At 40.4% G+C, this 23,563-nt stretch overlaps 1 protein-coding gene and 1 long non-coding RNA gene across 8 annotated transcripts in view; one reads left to right on the plus strand and one right to left on the minus strand.

Annotated features, from left to right (window-relative positions):
* The window catches only part of LOC134357814 (uncharacterized), a 46,603-nt gene extending 27,307 nt beyond the window's left edge, over positions 1–19,296 (plus strand). Inside the window, exons 2-3 of the long non-coding RNA XR_010020733.1 lie at positions 17,507–17,573; positions 19,278–19,296. This is a non-coding gene — a long non-coding RNA (uncharacterized LOC134357814). The remainder of the gene's footprint in view (positions 1–17,506; positions 17,574–19,277) is intronic.
* The window catches only part of LOC134357810 (sodium bicarbonate cotransporter 3-like), a 147,856-nt gene that overhangs the window by 121,577 nt on the left and 2,716 nt on the right, over positions 1–23,563 (minus strand). The gene's annotated exons all lie outside the window — the stretch shown is intronic.

Below are 23,563 nucleotides of genomic sequence, written 5' to 3' on the forward strand. Positions count from 1 at the left end.
AGATGCAGACCACATACCTATCACGAATACACACAGAAAAATACTTCCAACAACCTCTTTGCCAGCCAGTCCCCACGATATTTGCAAATTGTGCACATACAATATGCAGTTTCAGAATAATTTTACAAAGCACAGAAACCACATAAACTACATACATAGAAAGTTACTAACACTAAACTAAAGCCAGTTACCATATTTTTATTAGTTACAATGCATAGAATGAGCAATTCCATTCTATTAAATATAATGAATATTGCTCTGAAATGCTCCTTATATTAAATTATAAGAAATGGCCAATTTAATGTTCTGTTTGCTAGTTGTAGAGCACTATAGCACAGACACAAGCCCTTCAGCCCATCTAATCTATGCCAAACTATTATTCTGCCTAGTCCCATCAACCCACACCTAGATCATAGCTCTCCATACCTTCCCATCCATGTACTTATCCAAACTTCTCTTTCGAATGTGGGCGGAAAGTGGAACTCCTGGAGGAAACCCATGCAGTCATGGGGAGAACATACAAATTCAAAGTTCAAGAGTAAATTTATTATCAAAATGCATATATCTCACTATATACAGCCCTGAGATTCATTTTCTTATGGTCATACTCAATAAATCCGTAACAAAATAGAACCGTAACAGAATCAATGAAAGACCACCCAACTTGAGTGGTCCAAGTGCAGAAGACAAAAAACAGTGTAAACACAAAAAGAGAGGAATAATAATAGTAAATAAATAAGCAGTAAATACAGAGAACATGAGATGAAGAGTCCTTAAAATGGAGTCCATTGGTTGTGGGAACAGTTCAATGATGGGGCACGAAGTTGAGTGAAGTTGGTTCAGGAGCATGATGGCTGAGGGTCAGTAACTGTTTCTGAACCTGGTAGTATGGGTCCTGAGGCCCCTGAACCTTCTTCCTGATGGCAGCAGATAGGAGAGAGCATGGCCTGGAGGGTGGGTGTCCCTAATGATGGATGCTGCTTTCCTGAAATAGCATTTCATGTAGATGTGCTTGATGATAGGGAGGCTATATCCACTACTTCTCCTTAACAAACTCCTTACAGACAGCAGAGGAATTGAACCAGGTCACTGGTACTGTAATAGCATTACCGTGCTCTTAGATTTTCTTTACATAGAAACATAGAAAAATAGGTGCAGGAGTAGGCCATTCGGCCCTTCGAGCCTGCACCGCCATTTATTATGATCATGGCAGATCATCCAACTCAGAACCCCGCCCCAGCCTTCCCTCCATACCCCCTGACCCCCGTAGCCACAAGGGCCATATCAACATTTACATAGCAACATTTCATACAATGTTAATAGAGTTTAAGAAAGATAACCAAGGACGAGGGCAGTAAAATTTAATTTTCAAATGTACTGCCTACTATACGTTTCATAAATGAATATTCCCTTGATTCTTGTAGAGTCATAGAAAATCATAAAGCCCTTCAGCCCATCTAAACCTTGCTGAACTGTTATTCTGCCTAGTCTCATCAACCTCACCTGGACCATAGCCCTCAAAAACTGTCCCGTACATGTATTTATCCAAACTCCTCTTAAATGTTGAAATAGAACCCACATTCACCACTTCTGCTGAATCAGAGTCACACTTTCCTTCTAAATTTGATGGTAGCGTGACTTCAACCATATGTCTACCCTGAGTCCCACTCCCTTACCAAATTAGCTTATACTCTCGCCAAGAGTGCTACCAAATTTCCCTATAAGGATGTTGGGCCCATTCTGGCTTGGTTTGTTTCGGTCCCACTCAAAGTAATTGATAAAAACATTTATAACCCAACACAGGTGTACAATATCTCAATCTGCAATCTGAGAATTAGGATTTAGAATAAAAAACAAATGCTTTTACATGCAAACAACAGGAATTCTGCAGATGCTGGAAATTCAAGCAACACACATAAAAGTTGCTTTTACATCTTCATTTTAGCTTTGCTTTTCATTTTTTGCCTCATTGTACAATAGAAACTTCAAAATTCACATTATCTTTTTTAAAACTTTCATTTTCATTATTACTGTGGAATCACTTGAGCCCATGCTACTTTTGTTTCCTGTTTTAGCTGCTAAATTTTAATTACGTTCTTTAAAAGGAAATGGAATATTAAATCAGACAGAAGGGAGAGAAAACCAATTCGACTCTAAACTAAACACAGAAATACATTATAACATACAACTAGTAAAGATGAAGACCACAACAACTACAAAAAGATGATAAACAACAATCAAGCAACACACATAAAAGTTGCTGGTGAATGCAGCTGGTCAGGCAGCATCTCTAGGAAGAGGTACAGTGGACGTTTTGGGCCGAGGCCCTTCGTCAGGACTAACTGAAGGAAGAGCTAGCAAGAGATTTGAAAGTGGGAGGGGGAGGGGGAGATCCAAAATGACAGGAGAAGACGGGAGGGGGAGGGATGGAGTCAAGAGCTGGACAGTTGATTGGCAAAAGGGATATGAGAGGATCATGGGACGGGAGGCCTAGGGAGAAAGATGGGCGGGGGGGAGCCCAGAGGATGGGCAAGGGGTATAGTGAGAGGGACAGAGGGAGAGAAAGGAGAGAGAGAAAAAGATTGTGTGTATATAAATAAATAACGGATGGGGTACAAGGGGGAGGTGGGGCATTAGCGGAAGTTTGAGAAGTCAATGTTCATGCCATCAGGTTGGAGGCTACCCAGACAGAATCTAAGGTGTTGTTCCTCCAATCTGAGTGTGGCTTCATCTTAACAATCAAAGTTTTTACTCAATACTCTAGACTTTTCTATACCATCTAAATTCTCTCTGGTTCAGTGCCTTAGTTGGGTGGTCTTCCACTGATTTTGTTATAGTTACTGTTCTATAGATTTGCTGAGTATCCCACAAGAAAATTAATCTCAGGTTGTATATGATGACGTATAGGCCCTTTCATAATAAAATTACTTTGAACTTTAAATTGACATACTGAAGTTTACAGAGAGAGAATATCCAGCTTATGTATGAGATTAGGACCAGCTCTCAACTTCAAAATAAAAGACTCCATGGCTCTTTTCTAAGAAAGGTGATGGCCTCAAGGCTCTTAGTCCACAATTATGATTTACGCTAAACTATTCCTTTCCGCAGGACCTTATACTACATAAAAAGGCTGTTAGGCTTCTCTCTACTACATGAACAGCCACCTGTCAAAAAACATTCGTATAAATTCAAAGAGATATGGTACAATTCAAGTTAATCCTATAACTTGTTATATGAATTCAATATACCTTCAGAAGTAAGCATTCATCTAGAGAATCAAATTAATTGAAACAGAGGAGGATAAAAAGAAACTTAAAACAAAAGTCAAGTTACAAATAATCAATTTATTAACCATTTACAGAAGCTTATATACTATAAATTGCTGGCAAACTTCATTGAGGTACATTTGAAATGAAACAATTATATACATTCAAACAGGCCCAACAAACTGCACAATGTTAATCAATTTAGATAAATTTCATACACTTGGTTATTATGTCAGAAGCCAAAGCAAAGCATGTCTCACGACCTAGCACACAGATCAAAATATTGTCTCCACAGCTCCCCATTTCTTTAACATGACTCATTCCTTCACATTGCAAAAAAAATTAAAGCATCATAATAGTAAAGACTCTATTGCAAAAACGTAGTAAGTACACCCACATTTTTGTAAAGTCAACCATATCGTCTGCGCGTGCATCAAGAAACGAGTTGAAAAAAATTTTCTTCCCTTCCCCACCGTCAACAAAACATTTATTTTACACGGCATCTGAAATATCTAGGGATAGTGATTTGTGAATGCTGCAAAACTTCATTACCTGAATGTTAACATTACCTTAGCCTCGAAGTAATGTTGCAGCTCTGTAAAACTCTGGTTAGACCACACTTGTTCAGGTCTGGTCTCCACCAACTGATTTCTAAATGGACAATGAACCCATATAATATACACTTTTATTTTGCTCTCTTGTTGCATTACTTATTTAAGTTCGTATAAATCAAATTATATACAGTGCCTATAAAGAGTATTCACTTCTTTTGGATGTTTTCATGTTTTATTGTTTTACAAAATTGAATCACAGTAGATTTAATTTGGCTTTTTTTGACACTGATCAACATAAAAAAAACTCTTTCATGTCAAAATGAAAACAGATTTCTTCAAAGTGTTCTAAATGAATTACAAATATAAAACACAAAATAATTGATTGCATAAATATTCACCCCCTTTAATATGACACACCAAATCATCACTGATGCAGCCAATTGGTTTTAGGAGTTACATAATCAGTTAAATGGAGATCTGTTTTTGTATACGTGTGTGCAGTCAAGGTGTTCCAATTGATTGTAAGAAAAATACACCTGCATCAGGAAAGTCCAACTGCTGGTGAGACAGTATCCTGGCAAAAACTACACCATGAAGACAAAGAACACCCCAAGCAACTCTGCAAAAGGGGTAGTGAAAAGCACACGTCAGGGGATGGATACAAGAAAATTTTCAAGTACTGAACATGCCTTGGAGAAGTTAAGTCAATAATCAAGAAATGGAAAGAATATAGCACAGTTGTAAAACTGCCTAGAGCAGGCAGTCCTCAAAAACTGAGTGACCATGCAAGAAGGGGACATGTGACGGAGGATACCAACAGACCTAAGTTACAAGCTTCAGGGGCTGAAGAGGTAGCACCTGCACATGCAACTGTTGCCCAGGTGCTTCACCAGTCACAGCTTTATGGGAGAGTGGCAAAAAGAAAGCCACTGTTGAAAAAACTCACATGAAGTCTCAGCTAGAGTTTGTCAGAAGGCACATGGAAGACTCTGAAGTCAACTGGAAGAAGGTTCTACCATCTGATGAAATGAAAATTGAGTTTTGTGGCCATCAGATTAAACACTATGTTTAACTTAAGCCATACACCACACATCATCAAAAACACACCATCCCTACCATGAAGCATGGTGGTGGCTGCATCACACTGTGGGATGCTTCACTGCAGCAGGCCCTGGAATACTTGTGAAGGTAGAAGGTAAAGTAAATGCAGCAAAATACAGAGAAATCCCAATGCAGTCTGCAAGAGAACTGTGACTTGGGAGATTTGTTTTCCAACAAAACAATGACCCCTACCGTAAAGCCAAAGCTACACAGGAATGAGTTAAAAACAACCAAGTTAATATCCTGGAGTGGCCAAGTCAGAGTCCAAACCTCAATCCAATTGAGAACTTGTGGCTGCACTTGAGAAGGGCCGTTCACTCATGATCCCCATGCAATCTGACAGAGCTTGAGCAGTTTTGTAAAAAAGAATGGGGAAAATTACAGTGTCCGGATATGCAATGCTGATAGACACCAACCTAAACAGGCTCAAGGCTGTAATTGCTGCCAAAGATGCATCTACTAAATACTAGCTTGGAAGCAGGTGAATACTTATGAAATCAATTACCTTGTGTTTTATATTTGCAATTAATTTAGGTGACTTTGTAGAAATCTGTTTTCACTTAGATATGAAAGAGTCTTTTTCTCTTGATCAGTGTCAAAAAAGCCAAATTAAATTCTGTGGTTCAATGTTGGAAAACAATAAAACATGTAAGCTTCCAAGGGAGGTGAATACTTTTTATAGGCGCTATGTGTATGTGTATATATATTTCATGACATATACCAGTGATATTAAACCTGATCTGATTTGCAATATAGGATGGATGTGGAAGCTTTAGAGAGGTTGCAGAAGAGATTTACCAGGATGTTGCCTGGATTAGAAACCATGTCTTATGAGGACAGGTTGAGTGGGCCAAGGCTTTTCTCTTTGGATTGAAGGAGGATGAGAGGTGACTTGACAGAGGTGTGTAAGATGATAAGAGGCATAGATCGAGTGGATAGCCAGCGACTTTTTCTCAGGGCAGAAATGGTTAATATGAGGGGGCATAATTTTAAGGAAATTGGTGGAAAGTATGGGGGGGGGGTGTCAGAGACAGACAGTAGTGGATGCCAGATATGGTAGTGGAGGCAGATACATTAGCTGCATTTTAAAAATTCTTAGATAGGGACACATGGATGATAGAAAAATTGAAGGTTATGTGGGAGATAAGGGTTAGATTGATCTCAGAGCAGGTTAAAAAAAGTCAGCACAACATTGTGAGTCGAAAAGCCTGTACAGTGCTGTACAGGTTTCATGAACAGCCTTAAAATAGGGGTCTTCTGTATTTTGAGAAAAAAGTAAGAAAAGATTAATGCAACACACACAAAAAAATGCTGGTGAACGCAGCAGGCCAGGCAGCATCTATAAGAAGAGGTACAGTCGACGTTTCGGACTGAGACCCTTCGTTCGAAACGTCGACTGTACCTCTTCCTATAGATGCTGCCTGGCCTGCTGCATTCACCAGCATCTTTTGTGTGTGTTGCTTGAATTTCCAGCGTCTGCAGATTTCCTCGTGTTTGTGTTAAGAAAGATTAATCTTTGATTTACTACTTAAGAACATCTTCCAAGCTAGTTCTATTCCCAATTAACAGCTTAAGGCTCCAACTACTCTTTATAACTTCAGTTCCAGTTTCATCCTTGTTCTCAGCTCCAGAGCATTGAACATTAATAGTCATGCCATTATTGTTAATAACAAAATATCACAGCTTTACTAGCATTTTCTACTTTCCATGCAATGAGCTAACTGTGTGCAAATCAGTTGTCAAAATATTTAAATAAGGAGCCTCTTTTCTGGCAGTCCCTCCTGATCAAGGATCACATGCTTGAATCTCTCTTATGGATTCTCATTTGGTTGTTGAGGTAAATGTGGGAATGGCACATTCTTCCATAGATGGAGCAGGAGGTACCTGATGGGGTGGGTGAGTCCCAACGTTGAAGTCGGTATGCTCCTTCACACCAAGGAGCTGACTATTGACTTCAGGAGGAGGAAACCAGATGTCCATGAGCCAGTCCACATCAAGGGATCAGAGGTGGAGAGGTCCGCAAATGTAATTTCCTCGGTGTTATAATTTCAGTGGAGCTGTCCTGGGCCCAGGACAATAGTACCATTATGAAGAAAGCACAATAGTGCCTCTACTTCCTTAGAAGTTTGCAAAGATATCATGACATCTAAAACTCTGACAAACATTATTGATGTGTGGTGGAGAGTATATCGACTGGTTGCATCATGGCCTGGTATGGAAACACCAATGCCCTTGCAAGGAAAAGCCTCTAAAACAGAATGGATACAGCCCACTGTTGAGCACATCCACACGGAGTGTTATCACAGGAAAGTAGCATCCTTCATCAAGGACCCCCACCACTCAGGCCATGCTTTCTTCTTGTTATCAGGAAGAAGGTATAGGAGCCTTAGGACTAGCCCCACCAGGCTCAGGCACAGTTATTACCCTCTAACCATCAGGCTCTTTAACCTGCGGGGATAACTTCACTCACCTCATCAACGAAATGTTCCCACAACCTATGGACACACTTTCAAGGACTTTTCATCTCATGTTCTCAGTATTTATTGCTTATTTATTTATTATTATTTATGTTATTTTTGTATATGCACAATTTGCTTTCTTTCTTCACATTGGTTGTTTGACAGTCCTTTTGGGTGTGGTTTTTCATTGATTCTATTGTGTTTCTTGGATTTACTGTGTATCCCTGCAAGAAAGCAAATCTCAGGTTTGTATATCGTGACAAATATGTACTTTAATAATAAATTTACTTTGAGCATGTGCTTCTATCCATTTCCAATGATTCACCTCAGGTCACAAGTCTCAACCAATCCTTGCAATCACTTCCCATGGAGGAACTTTGCTAGAATTCCAGTTGTAGTAGTCTGCTGTCAGGAATGCAAACAATATGGCCTACTCAACATACAGTGTAATTAGGCCTCAATGCTGGCCGGAAAGAAGACAGTAATGTTGTTTGGTTCTGCTTTCAGGAGCATAACCAAATTGTAGGGTTTTAGCAAGACAGGACACAGTGTTTTGAGAAGCCTTCAATAAGTAATTTAGTCCTAAGCATAGAGGAATACGGATATTACTAACCCGATAGACCACAAGTTACGTGCAGTTCTCAGATCTTGAACCTCATAGAAATTTTGCTGTACAGTTGTTCTTCGACCCAAAATGTTGTGGCAAACTTTCAACTCTCTTCAAGATCAATCTAACACTTTCCTCCCACGTAGCCCTCCATTTTTCTTTAAATGCATCTGCCTCTACCGGTAACATATTCCATTAACCCACCACTCTCAGTGAAAAAAATTACCTCCAACATCCCCCCTTGTTCTTTCCCCCAATCACCTTAAAACTATGCCCTCTTGTATTCGCTATTTCCGCTCTGGGAAAGTCTTTGGCTGTTATTTTATCAATGTCTCTTATCATCTTGTATACCTCTTTCCTCCTTCGCTCCAAAGAGAAAAACCCCAGTTCACTCAACCTTTTCATGCTCTCTAATCCAGACAGCAGTCTGGTAAATCTCTTCTGCATCCTCTCTAAAGCGGCCACATCTTTCCTATGAGGTAAACAGAACTGCGCACAATTTTCCAAGTGTGATCTAACCAGAGTTCTATAGAGTTGCAAATTTACCTCATGGCTCTTAAACTTGCGGTTCAAATTACCTTTTACCCCACAAATGACCAAAGGCTATGCTGATACACTGAAGGTAAATTTTGTCATCCATGTCTGCTTTCCCCAAGTGGCTTCTGAAATAGAGCATAGCCTCAGGGCATTCATTTGACCTTGGAGCAGCTGGCTAAAAACAACAAAAGAAAATCACTCAGCAATTAAGATTTAAATTCAAATACCTATTTAAAGTAAGTGGCTAAAATGGTGCAATTATTATTTCAGTCTTTCTGGGGGTTCCAATTAGATCCAACATCTATTAGCCTTTGCCAAAGTATTGTGTTCCACGGAGTACAGACTCACAAATAGAGGAAATTACACATGGGAATACAAACAGAATACATGATCTAATAATAGATCACACAGCACCCAAACTCAAGCTTAATAACAGGCAAAAGCAACACTTCTGTACGAAGATGACCTATTTGGCACTGAAGCATTCTTTCAGCCTCAGCATTGGCACAATCTACAAATGAATGCACTTTTGGATCCTATACAGAAGGCAACGTTTTGATTTACTTCTGAAGAATTAAAACTATGTAGAACTGATACTCCTTTTTTAATTAGAAACAAAGATCCATATTACAAATAATAACATCTATATCTCCAGACGATGACTACTTTGGTGCATCATAGTAGTTTGGAAAAATTCAGTCAAGAAAAATGTTACCATACTCTTGACATCTGCTTTGGCTCAGATCGCGAGATCAGTAATAGTGCAATGCTTACCACTGAGCCTAAGCTAAGCTGTTTGTGAAGATCTAGATGCCATTACGCATCAAGCAGCAGAGACATTTTCTGGAAATGACTGGATAACCAATCACTTTGAAGAATTTTCATAGACATCAATGTAGGAAGTAAAAAGCAACAATTTCCACCAAGGATCAATTCACACTCATACATGCACACATAAATTAAAAGCTGTAAAGTAAAGCTTTAACAATTTAAAATTTTAAGCCACACACACAAAATGCTGGAGGAACTCAGCAGGCCAGTCAGCATCTATGGAAAAGAGTACAGTCAACGTTTCCGGCTAAAACCTTTGGCAGGAGTCCGCTGAAGGGTTTTGGCTTCAAACATTGACTATACTCTTTTCCATAGATGACACCTGGCCTGCTGAGTTCCTCCAGCACTTTGCGTGTGTTGCTTGAGTTCAACAAAAATAATGGTTTCAAATCAGTAATGGCAATGCGCAACAAGGCACATTATTTTAGTATTTTGATATAAAATATATAAAAATATTGATTTTATTATCTATTTTGTTTAGAAATACAGTGTGGACTAGGTCATTCCAGTTTTTCCAAGCCATGCCACCCCAGTAACACTGGCAACAATAATTTAAGCCAAACCTAACCACGAGACAATTTATAATAACCAATTAACCAACCTGGTATTTCTTTGGATTATGGGAGGAAACTAGAGCACCCAGGGAAAACCTGCTCATTCCACAGGGAGGACATACAGGGACGTCCTGCAAAGTATGCCAGAATTGAACTCTGACAGCCTGATCTGTAACAATGTTGCACTAATCACTACACTACCATGGCGCCAATGAAGGATCCAAAACCGAAACATCATCTCTTCATTCCTCTCCATAGCTTCAAAGAACATTTATTACCAAAAAATGTATGCAGTCTGAAATTTGTCTTCCCACAGACAGCCACGAAACAAAGAAAACTATGGAACCAGTTCAGAGAAAAAGATTAAACCCCCAATTTACAAAAAGAGCAAATAGCACAAATGGCAAAAAACGAGCAAACAGCACAGAATATAAAGCCTGAAATCACAAGGAATATTCAGTTTCAGCTCAGTTCAGTTCAAGTTAGCCCTGTGGGGCTTGTTGACTGCAGGTTGCAGAGCCCTGTCCTCCCCAATCCAAATCGCACAAATTAACTAAAAAAGGAGTGACCAGAAACCAGAAACACATCATAACATGAACTACAGAGACACTGCCTAACCTGCTGAATTCCTTCAGCATTTAGCGTCTATTACTCTGGATTTTCTGCATCTGCAGAATCTCTTATGTTTAAAATATTTTTATCTTTTGTTTTTACTTATGACAGGAGGAAATGAAAGGGAACAAAAAACAGTCGTGATTTACATCATCTCATCCCATCCCCATAACCCCAACAGTTGTAACAAGTTTAATGAGAGAGAAAAAAAACGAGGGAATAGGCAGTTTAAATGGTTTTGGCATGGACTAGATGGGCCAAAGGGACTGGTTCAGTGCTGTTCTTTTCTAGAACTCCAAGATATTTTATTCATTTTATTTAGAGATACGGCACAGACAAGCCTTTCTGGCCCAACAAGCCACAATGCCGGGCAAACCACCTATTTAACCCTAGCTTAATCATAGGATTTACCATTTACAATGACCAATAACCCTACTGACTACTGACCGGTACGTCTATATATATTGCTGGGGTTAATGAAGTTGACAGCCTGTTACTTGTGGTATGCCACAGAGATTAATATTGAGTATCAGATGTTCAGAATTTACGTGAATGACATTATCAATGTAGAAAGTACCTTAGGGCCTCATCTTCTTTTCCCACCTCTGACCTGTTTTAACAAAGCCAGTTTGGAAAAACAGCCAAGGTCCATTTTTAAAATAGACGTGGACAAAATAAGCAAGTGCACGTGATGATGGGAGATGGAGTACAATATTGAAAAATGCAAAATGTGCAACTTATTAGGAAGAAATGAAAAGGTCAAAATCAGAATCAGCTTTATTATCTTTTACATGTTGAGAAATTTGTTGTTTTCTGGTGACAGCATAACTCAACACAAAAAAATACTGCAAAAGGTGATGTCTTTACAAATAAGTAATTGTGTTTACAAATAAGTAAACACGTAGTTGCTTGTGTATGCTGCGACTCAGGAAGGAAAAGAAAACATGAAAGTGCAGATACAGAAAGATAAGCTTTATTTATTGCACATATATTCAAATATGGAAAGCAAGCAATGGGGTTGAGTGCCCTCTGACATGCCTAGGAAGCCATTCCATTGTAATGAACTACACGGAAATAAAAGTGAATGGATCAACCGAGACACCAGAAACAAAACTCTCCCAATTCTGTAAAGTCCTCCTTTCAAACAGCTGGAGAGGAGGGAGTTCCAATAATGGGAGAGCTGTTTCATACAAAAGTCAAACAGCAGCCTGACAAAGTTATACCCACTAGCTATCTCAGCAAGATCACAGACCTAGCCGAGGTGGTATACAGTCAGAAGGGGACTACACTGGGACTCCTCAACATTGTCTCTGGATCCCGTGATATTTTATTTCATTTATTTAGAGATAAAGCATGGTACCAGACCCTTCTAGCCCAGTGACCCCATGCCACCAAATTACACCCATGTGATGAAGCCATACATCTTTGAATGTGGGAAGAAACAGGAGCACCCAGAGGAAACTACGCGGATATGGGGAGAACATACAAACTCCTTAGACAGCGGCACATTTGAACCTAGGTCGCTCGCTCTATAATATCTCATGGCATCAGGTTAAACATGGGCAAGGAAACATTCTGCTAATTACCACCTCCCCACACTCTCCCTGGCCGATGATCCAATACCACTCAACAAAGAGAATGTGCAAACTCCACTCATACAACTACGGTCAAGATTGAAGCTGGGATTCTGGAGGCATAAGAATAAACACCACATAATCATGCTGCTTCAACTTCTGATGCCAACAGAGATTGAAGTTGATGCCTAAAAGCTGTTTCTTTTCCTTGGCATAGGTTCAAAATAAGGGGTTAGCTATTTTACAATGAGGCAAGGAGACATTTCTTTGTCCAAAGAATCATTGGTTATTGTTCTTTACCTCAGAAGTCCAAGGATATTCAGTCATAAAACGTAATCAAAGCTTTGGATCAATTGACAGTCACATATTTGCAACTGAATGTACAAAGAAAGGTTATTTTACTAAATGGCTGAGCAGATGATAAGGGTTGTACTGAGAACTCTCTCTTCTATTGCTTAAATGTGTCAGTTCACTTTTCTACACTGTTCCACACAATCCAACAACCAGTCTCTATCAGAGCATATGAAGTACATGGTTTGGTAGAGTCTACATCTTGCTGCAGAGCTGAAAATTATAAGTTTCTTCACTATTTGCTGTACTCAGAAGTTTCATGTCTTCTGCAAATGTCAAAGTCGTGCACTGTTCCAAGTCCATGATGTTAACATTTATTATAAACAGCAGTGATACCAGCACTGATTCCTGGAAAACACCCACTTATAATTCCTGTCTAATCAAAAATAAAACAGCCATTCAGCTCTCATACAGTATAGTTATTTTTCTATCCAAGTTACCATTGATTAGGGATTTCAATTTTGCTGACAAACCTATTATCTATTATCAACTCCCTTTGTACTGCAACAAGGTATTGTGACAGCTAGCATAACGTTTTACAGCACCAGTGATAGAGGTTCAATTTCCACCACTGTCTGTAAGAAGTTTGTATGTTCTGTGCAGTACTTTTCCATGGCTCTATTTTCCCACTGTGACGGTGTGGGCTTCCTCTGGGTGCCCCAGTTCCATCCCACATTCCAAAGATTTGAGCTAGCAAGATGTTGGCATGCTATGTCAGAGTCAGAAGCATGGCGACAATTGCAGATTGCCCCCAGCACACCCTTGGACTGTGTTGGCCATTGAAGCGATGATGCATTTCACTTTATGTGTGACGTTTTGATGTACAAGTGACAAATAAAGCGAACTGACCTTTAATTAAATTTATTTATTTAGCGATACAGTGGAAAATAGACACTGTCACCTCTTCGAGCCATGCTGCACCAGTAACCACAACCTTGATTAACCCTAACCTGATCATGGGACAATTTACAATGACCAATTAACCGACTGGTACATCTTTGAACTGTAGCAGAAAACTGGAGCACTCGGGGAAATCTTCTGGATAGTCTATCCAATACATCATTACTCCAATTCACTCTTTATTATACTTCAACCAAAAAAAAAATCAGGTTAGTGAAACATAACAAATCTGTGCTGCTCTCATTAGTCCATGCTCACACAAGTAATTGTGGATTTTGTCCTGAATTATCTTTTCTAATAGTTTCTCTATCTTTGACTTCAAATTGACTAGTCTGCCTGAAGTTGGCAGGTTATCCATCTCCCACCTTTTTTTGAAAAGCAATGTTCCAGTCTTGTCAAAATCTCATTGTCTGTGTGTCCAAATCTGAATCAGTTAGAGGCTGAAAAACATGGCCTGCTTTGGGGTTAGAGGACTCTGTATATGCTTGGGTGGGAGGGAGGAAAGAGGCTTGTTTTGCTGTTGTCGTTTTGTTGCTCATTGCATTCTATTTTGTTCTAACAAGCATTGTGGGCCTACCACGTTGACACAGGAATGCGCAGTAACACACCTTTGTCATGTCAATGCAAATGACACATTTCTCTATATGTTTTGGTGCACACATGATAAATAAACTTGAATTCTCATATTGAATGGATGTTCAGCACCACTATATTATTTTCCTGAGCAATATAACAATATAAGTTATTACAGTAACAAAGGTAGGATTGGTCTACCAGGAGAATTTACAGGGTGTATAATACTCTCAAGTCAAAATTCAATATGTAATTCATATGCAACAATAATGAGGTGGCCTACAGGGAAGAAGTCATCTCTCTGACACAGTGGTGTCAAGAAAACAACCTCTCCTTCAATGTTGCATAAACAAAGGAGCTGGTTGTGGATTACAGGAGGAATGAAGACAGGCTAACCCCTATTGACATCAATGGATCTGGGGTTGAGAGGGTAAACAACTTCAAGTTCCTCGGCATCCACATCACCGAAGACTTCATGTGGTCTGCACACACCAGCTATGTGGTGAAAAAGGCACAAAAGCACCTCTTTCACCTCAGACGGTTGAGGAAGTTTGGAATGGACCCCCAAATCCTAAGAACTTTCTACAGGGACACAATTGAGAGCATCCTGACTGGCTGCATTACTGCCTGGTATGGGAACTGTACCTCCCTTAATTGCAGGACTCTATAGAGAGTGGTGCAGACAAGCCCAGCACATCTGTAGTTGTGAACCTCCTATGATTCAGGACATTTACAAGGACAGGTGTGTAAAAAGGGCCCGTGGGACCATTAGAGATGCAAGCCATCCCAACCACAATCTATTCCAGCTACTACCATCCGGGAAGTGGTACCACAGCATAAAACCCAGGACCAACAGGCACCGGGACAGCTTCTTCCACCAGGCCATCAGACTGATGAACTCACACTGATTTGAGTGTACTCTATATTACATTGACTGTTCTATTTATTATAAATTACTATGATTGCACATTGCACATTTAGATGGAGAAGTAACATGAAGATTTTTACTCATGTGTGTGAAGTATGTAAGAAATAAGGTCAATTCAATTCAATCCTGACCAAAATCAATTATACCAAATATCCTGTAAACAATTATTAACAGGATAACTCTCTAGGAGTTTCTCCAGGTTGCATCCTAGGGCCAATCACTTTCAGTTGCTTGTTACAGACAGTGGCAGGATGGAACCCGATTTTACAGCTAGCACTATAAAGTGCTACACTAACCACTACACTACTGTGCTAATGAGTAATAATGATGAATTAACTGCAAATCAGCTTTCAAAGATTATCTAAGGATTAACTTTATCTGTCACATTTACATCAAAATATACAGTGAAATGAGTTGTTTGTATTAACAATTAATAGTCTGAGATGTCCTGGGGGCATCCCACAAGTGTCACCATGCTTCCAGCACCAACGTAGCATGCCCAAAACTTATTAACCCTTAGTAAACCATACATCTTTGGAACGTGGGAGGAAACTAAAGCATCCACAGGAAATCTACTCAGTCATGGGCAGTACATACATAGCACTTACAGACAGGAGGAATTGAACCCCGATTACTGGCCCTAACCCCTAGGCTATGGCGCCACCCAATGCATTTTTACTTTATTCCTGTTAATGCCACAGTACTAATATTTGCTATAGACACTACTGAAAGCGAATGACATGCTCATATTCAATTAACAAAAGATTTATCAAAATCACAAACAGATTTTCTTAAATCTAAAAAGAACACTAGCTTTCTATCATTGCACATGATATTTTTCAAAAGCAAGGCCTAAGTGGCAAAATGAACTTAATTTGCAACTTCCTATTATTCTAACTTACAACAGAAGGGAATTGGGCCACATTAACAGTGATAATTAATTCCATGGACAAGAAATATTGCAACAATGACTGAACTTCCCAAAGATAATTAATATTCAAAACCTCAAGTTAATTAAAAAGCGAACTGCAGCAATTAGCCAGACCATGTAATTTCCACTTGCACAAACCCTTAAAATTCTTTCATTTATCCATTAAAATTGCAATTTCCTGGAATTTTGGGATTATCAGTAAAATAATTTCTGCTTAACCCTAAGTTGCTGTGCCAACCAACTGGCGGGAGTATCCAAAGACATGTTCGTTTTCTCAATGCTACAGTTGGAACTTCCCACCTGCTTTCAAAGGGCAACAACTGTACCAGTGCCCAAGAAGAGCAGTGTGAGTTGCCTCAACGACTATCATCCAGGAATGCTCACTTCTACAGAGATGAAATGTTTTGAAAGGTTGGTCATGGTTAGAATCAACACCTGCCTCAGAAGCACCCACTGCAATTTGCCTATCGCCACAATATGTCTACAGCAGATGCGATCTCAATGGCTCGCCACGCAGTCTTGGATCACATGGACAATGCAAATACTGTACCTACGTCAGGATGCTGTTTATCGACTATAGCTCAGCATTTAACACCATCATTCCTACAATCCTAATTGAAAAGCCATAGAACCTAGGAATCTGTACCTCCCTCTGCAAATGGATCTTCCATTTCCTACGCAAAAGACCACAATCTGTGTGGACTGGAAATAACATCTCCACCTCGCTGACAATTAACACTAGCGCTACATGGGGGTGTGTGCTTAGCCCTCTCCTCTACTCTCTCTACACCCACAACTGTGTGGCTAGGCATAGCTCAAACAGAATCTATAAATTTGCTGATGACACAACCATTGTTGGCAGAATTTCAGATGGTGACAAAAGGACATACAGGAGCGAGATATAGCAGTTAGTTTGAGTGGTCGCAGCAACAACCTTGCACTCAACATCAGCAAGAACAAAGAGCTGATTGTAGACTTCAGGAAGGGTACGATGAGGGAACACAAATCAATCCTCATAGAGGGATCATACGTAGAGAGAGTGAGCAATTTCAAGTTCCGGGGTGTTAATATCTCTGAGGACCTAACCTTGATGCAATGTAGTGATGCAGCTATACAGGCAGCAAAACAACAGCTATATTTCATTGGGAGTTTAAGGAGATTTAGTTTGTCAACTTAAAACACTCGAAAACTTCTACAAATGTATCATGGAGAGTATTCTGACTGGCTGCATCACTGTCTGGTATGGGAGGGGGCTACTCCACAAGACTGAAGTTGCAGAAACTTACAAAATTAGTCAGCTCTATCATGGGTACCAGCCTTTGTAGTATCCAAAACATCTTCAAGGAACAGTGCCTGAGGAAGGTGGCATTCATCATCAAGTACCCCCACCACCCAGGAGATGCTGTCTTCATGCTGTTACTGTCAGGAAGGATGTATAGAGACCTGAAGGCACACTCAGTGATTTAGGAACAGCTTCTTCCCCTATGCTTTCAATTTCTAAATAGACACTGAACCATGAACACTACCTCACTACTTACTTTTATTTCTGTTATTTTGCACTACTTTTTTTTTAAAAACTTAACTATTCTTTAGACATATAAATGCTTAATGTAACTGATTTTTTTCTCTATATTCATTTATCATGTATTTCATTATACTGCTGCCATAAGGTTAAAAATTTTCACAATATATGCCAGTGATATTAAATCTGATTCTCATTCTTTTCAGAGGATGAATTCTGCTTTTCATAGATCATGATGCAGCCACATTAGGGGTATAACATACACAACGCAGGGTATGTATATGTAAAGCCATACTCAATGTGCAATGGTTAAAGATATGAGTAATCCTTTTCTCCCTCTCACTGATGCTGCAAGAGCATTAATTTTATTACAAGTTTTGGGCCTATTAGCACTGTCTTCTGGTTCTTTTTAACTGTAAATTAGTTTACTTATTAGATCCTATCCTAATTGCTGCTCTCTTTTTAACTGAACTAAAACTGAGCATTCACTGGAGACTCTAAAATAAACACCTTCAATGTGCAAGCTGTATAAAATGTGGCTTTCTCAGATTATACACTTCTGACCCAGTTTACTTTTAAATGTAGAAACATGTTTCCTTGTACTTTACATGTTCAATAATGTGCTTCAACAACAGAAATTACATTGGAGTTGATTAGTGAATTTCTGTAAAACAAGTGAACTCAGGTCATGGAGTTAAAGTTATAGAGCACTGCAGCTCAGAAACAGGCCCTTCGTCCCACCTAGTCAATGCCAGGTCCCATTCTGCCTAGTCCAACTGACCCGACCCTCTCATCCATGCACTTACCCAAACTTCTCTTAAATTCCACTATTTCCACTGGAAGCTCGTTCCACACTCTCACTACCCTCTCAATGAGGAAGTTCCCTTTCAGATTCCTATTAAATATTTCACCTTTCATTGTTAACCTATGCCCTCTAGTTTTAGTCTCAGTGGAAAAAGCCTGCCTGGATTTACCCTACCTATGCCCTTCATAGTTTAGTATACCTTTATCAAATACCCCTAGTTCTGCTAAGCTCTAGGGAATAAAGTTCTGACCTATTGAAGCTTTCCCTATAATTCAGTTCTTCAAGTCCCATCAAGATCCTTGTAAATTTTCTCCGTACTCTTTCAATCTTATTTATAACTTTTCTTTAGGTTTGGGACCAGGACTGCACAAAATCCTCCATATCTGGTCCCACCAACATCCTATACAACTTCAACATAATTTCCCAACCCCTGTACTCAATACTTCTGATTTATGAAGGGCAATGTGCCAAAAGCTGTCTTTATGACACCATCTACCTGTGATAGTACTGGGTGGTTGCATATTTTGTACTCAATACTGAAAGAAGGCATCAAGCACACTTGTACAACATTTATCCTGCACTGGATGCAAAGTTAAACTTTTTTTCGCACTTTTCATATAGATTGTCCAGCTGACACAGAAAGTATAACAGCTTGAAACAAATTGTGCCTTCTAAGCAACAAAGTATACCCCAGTGCTGCTGAAATGCACCCTCCAACTCAAGGACCTCTTCCACGAGACAGGACCTTTAAGGAAACACAAAATGTTTTTGAAAGAACCTTCATCAGGACTGGAAAGGAAGAGGGAAGATGCCACAATAAGGTGGTTGGGGGAAAGGAGAGAGTGCAAGCTAGAAGCCAAGTGGCTGGGGGGAGGGGGAATGAAGCAAGAAGGTAGGAGGCAATGGGTGGAAAAGGTAAAGGGCAGGAGAAGAAGGAAACTAATAGGAGAATAGAATGGACCATGGGAGAAAGGGAAGGAGGAAGGGAAACAGCAGAAGTAACAGGTAGGTGTGGAGAAGAGGTAAAGGGGTAGGGCAGAGTAGGGAATTAAAGAGGAGGAAAGAAGGAAGGGGGCTAAATTAATGTTCATACCAACGAAGAAAAAGTATTTCAGGATGTATATTGTATACATTTCTCTGACATTAAATGTAGCTTTGAAACCTTTGAACAGGTTGAAGCCTACCTAGACAGACTATAAGATGCTGCTCATCCAACCCGAGAAGGGCCCCATCATGATAGAAGAAGAAGAAGAAGAAGAAGAAGAAGAAGAAGAAGAAGAAGAAGAAGAAGAAGACAGGCATGTCGGAATGGGAATTGAAATGGGGATTGGAATTAAAATGGTTGGATACCCAGGGATCCTGCTTTTCGTAAATGGAACAAAGATGTTCAACAAAGGCGTCCCCCAATCTACATTGGATCTCACCAATGTAGAGGAAGCCGCATCAGGACCACCAGACACAGTAGACGACCCTAACAGATTCACAGGTGAAGTGATGCTTCACCTGGAAGGTCTATTTGGTACCCTGAATGCAGGTGAGGAAGGAGGTGAATGGTAGCATTTCTTCTCGCCTGCAGAGATGTGCGCCAGCAGCATGGGGAGGGACAAAAGGACAAGAGAATCTTATCTCCTTTCAGATTCTTTATTCAACCTTTCACCTTTTCCAACTAGCACCTCCCAGCTTCTTACTTCCCCCCTCCCCCCCCCACCCATATTCTAGCTTGTACTCTGTCTCCCCCACCATCTTATTCTGGCATCTTCCCCTTTCTTTCCAGCCCCAATGAAGGGTCTTGGCTCTAAATATAAACTGTTTATTCATTTCTATAGATGGTGCCTAACCTGCTGAGTTCCTCCAGCATTGTGTGCATGTGTGTTGCTCTGGATTTCCAGCATCTGCAGAATCCCTTGCAGAATTCTTTTCTTTCTCTATTTAAATATCCAAGGATTTTATTTATAGAGTTAAATTATAACTTATTTTCTGAGGACATTTCACAGAAAAAAACAGCCATATAGAGAGAGACTTTAGAAATCTCAAGCCAAATTCACCATTTCAGTTCCATTAATACTGCCCAATGCAACCCATACTGATCTGAAATATAACTCTAAAACCATTAATTTATTCGTATGGACCTCAATAATAACTTCTTCTGTGACTCATCGTTTGCTATTCTTTAGGAAAAAGCTGAATAGTAGCCCTTAAAGCAAAGCAAGAAATCCGAAAGAAACCAATCTCAGAAAAAGAATTAAAATAGAATAAGAGATTAAATGTCATGAACATATTAACTTTCCTAGCTCATCAAGCTGGTAGTTGTAATATATTTTTATTGTTAAATCTGACCTAGCTGAATAAGCTGTCCTTGTGAAAATATCAGAGTGATAATAACTCTGAAGTCACCATTTCACCACCGCCAAGTCATTATGGGTCTAAAAGCCATGTCTCAAACATAAAGAAGCAAACAAATTCCAGTTTCAGGCCGAGACCCTTCGTCAGGACTGTACCTCTTCCTAGAGATGCTGCCTGGCCTGCTGTGTTCACCAGCAACTTCGATGTGTGTTGCTTGAATTTCCAGCATCTGCAGAAGTCCTGTTGTTTGCGCAAACAAATTCCAGGTCATTTACTCAATACTACCAGAACTAAGGGCAATTTATCCTCAGCAACACACACAAATGCTGGAGGAACTCAGCAGGCCAGGCAGCATCGATGGGAAAGAGTAAATAAACAGTCAACGTTTCAGGCCAAGACTCTTCATCAGGACTGGAAAGGAAGGGGAGAAGTCAGAATAAAAAGGTGGGGGGGGGAGGGAGGAAGAAGCACAATGTGGCTGGTGATAAGTGAAACTGGGAGAGGGAGAGGAGGTAAAGTAAAGAGCTGGGAAGTTGGTTGGTGAAAGAGATAAAGGCTGGAGAAGGATAGAGTAGTGGTCCCCAACCTCCAGGCCGCGAAGTATGCAGGGGTGCAGTGGTAGCCAGGCCAGGCGGGACGGGGTGGGGCGGCACCTAATTAATTAGCTTGTTTATTTGGGCTTTTTTCTTAAAGATGTGCTGGTTGCGTCCCGGCTACCACTGCACCCCTGCATGCTTCGTGGCCCGGTGTCCGTCCGCGGCCCGGAGGTTGGGGACCACTGTGATAGAGGACAGAAGACCATGAAAGAAAGAGAAGGGGGAGGAGCACCAGAGGAAGGTGATGAGCAGGTAAGAAGATAAGGCTAGAGAGGGAAACAGGGAAGGGGGGGGGAGTAATTACCACAAGTTCGAGAAACCAATGTTCATGCCATCAGAATCATAATCAGAATCAGGTTTATTATCACCGGCATGTGACGTGAAATTTGTTAGCAGCAGCAGCTCAATGCAATACACAATATTGCAGAGAGAGAGACAGAGAGAGAAATATAATAAAAAATAAAACATAATGAACAAGTAAATCAATTACATAAATTGAATAGATTATTTAAAAATGTGCAAAAACAGAAATACTGAAAATTTTAAAAAGTGAGGTGGTGTCAAAAGCTTCAATGTCCATTTAGGAATCAGATGGCAGAGGGGAAGAAGCTGTTCCTGAATCGCTGAGTGTGTGCCTTCAGGCTTCTGTATCTCCTACCTGATGATAACAGTGAGAGAAGGGCATGCCCTGGGTGCTGGAGGTCTTTAATAACGGACGCTGCCTTTCTGAGACACCGCTTCCTAAAGGTGTCCTAGATACTTTGTAGGCTAGTACCCAAGGTGGAGCTGACCAGATTTACAACCTTCTGCAGCTTCTTTCGGTCCTGTGCAGTAGCCCCCCCATACCAGGCAGTGATGCAGCCTGTCAGAATGCTCTCCACGGTGCAACAAAAGAAGTTTTTGAGCGTATTTGTTGACATGCCAAATCGCTTCAAACTCCTAATGAAGTATAGCCGCTGTCTTGCCTTCTTTATAACTACATCGATACGTTGGGACCAGGTTAGATCCTCAGAGATCTTGATACCCAGGAACTTGAAACTGCTCACTCTCTCTACTTCTGAACCCTCTGTGAGGATTGGTATGTGTTCCTTCGTCTTACCCTTCCTGATGTCCACAATCTGATCTTTCGTCTTACTGATGTTGAGTACCAGGTTGTTGCTGTGGCACCATTCCACTAGTTGGCATATCTCACTCCTGTACTCCCTCTCGTCACCTGAGATTCTACCAACAATGGTTGTATTGTCAGCAGATTTGTAGATGGTATTTGAGCTATGCCTAGCCACACAGTCATGTGTAGACAGAGAGTAGAGCAGTGGGCTAAGCACACACCCTTGAGGTGCCCCAGTGTTGATTGTCAGCGAAGAGGATATCAGGAAGGAGGACACCCAGACAGAATACAAGGTATTGCTCCTCTAACCTGAGTGTGGCTATTATCCTCAACTTGATTTCAAAGACTGTTGTGACGAGTAAATCTTTCCCAAGATGGTGTGCATTCCATGTGATTGCATCTGTATGTGCAGCCCAAGACACATCATCATCATCATCAAATATGTTAACACCCAGGAATTTTAAGCTGCTGAATTTCCAGTTGAGTTTAAGATATCATTTAAGAAACATTTGGATAGGTACTTGGAAGGGCGGGGCTTAGAAAGCTATGGGCTGAATGAAGCTAATTGAGACTAGATGGGTCGGTACCGTGGTCAGAAGGGACAGGTTGGGCTGAAGGGCCTATATCCATTCTGTGACTCCGTGGTGGATTTGAAAGAAACAGAAAATTAAAATGAACGGCGTAATTTGAAGTAATACAGTACATGAGTATTAGGACTAAATCAAAAGCAAATTACTTTAAAAATATATTTCAATTATATAAATAGAGTGCTCCTTTCATCGAGGGAGGAGGGAAGGAAGACAAGCTAGAAGGTAATATGTGAAACCAGGTGGTAAAGGAAGGGGGAATAAAGGAAGATGTGAGGTGAAAGGTAGAAATGGTAAAGAGCTGGAGGAGAAGGTATCTGATAGGAGAGGAGAGAGAACCATGGTAGAAAGGGGAGAAGGGGGGAAACCAAAGGGAGCAGATAGGCAGGTGAGGAGAAGAGAAGGCATGAGAGGGGGCCAGAGTGGGTAATTGAAAAAAAGGGAAGGGGGATGGGGGAGATCTACCAGAAAATGGAGAACTCAATGTTCATGCCATCAGGGTGGAGGCTAAAGAGGCCAGAGGTCAAAGTGGGAAATAGAAGTGGGAGGCAATAAAGTTACCAAAAGTTGGAGAAACTATTTATTCATTTCCATAGATGCTGCCTGACCTACTGAGTTCCTCCAGTATTTTGTGTGTGTTACTCTGGATCTCCAATATCTGCAGAATCTCTTGTGTTTATGAGCATTTGAATGCCCATAAATACCAAACTTTGGAGCCACAGGGGCCATAACTCCAGACAGTTTTTCTTCCTCTGTGACAGTCTACCGACTCAACAAAGTCATAATGAAGAATCAAAGGCATAAAACTGAACAGATCAGCATAA

Source organism: Mobula hypostoma, chromosome 17, assembly GCF_963921235.1.
Source record: "Mobula hypostoma chromosome 17, sMobHyp1.1, whole genome shotgun sequence".
Taxonomy (NCBI): domain Eukaryota; kingdom Metazoa; phylum Chordata; class Chondrichthyes; order Myliobatiformes; family Myliobatidae; genus Mobula; species Mobula hypostoma.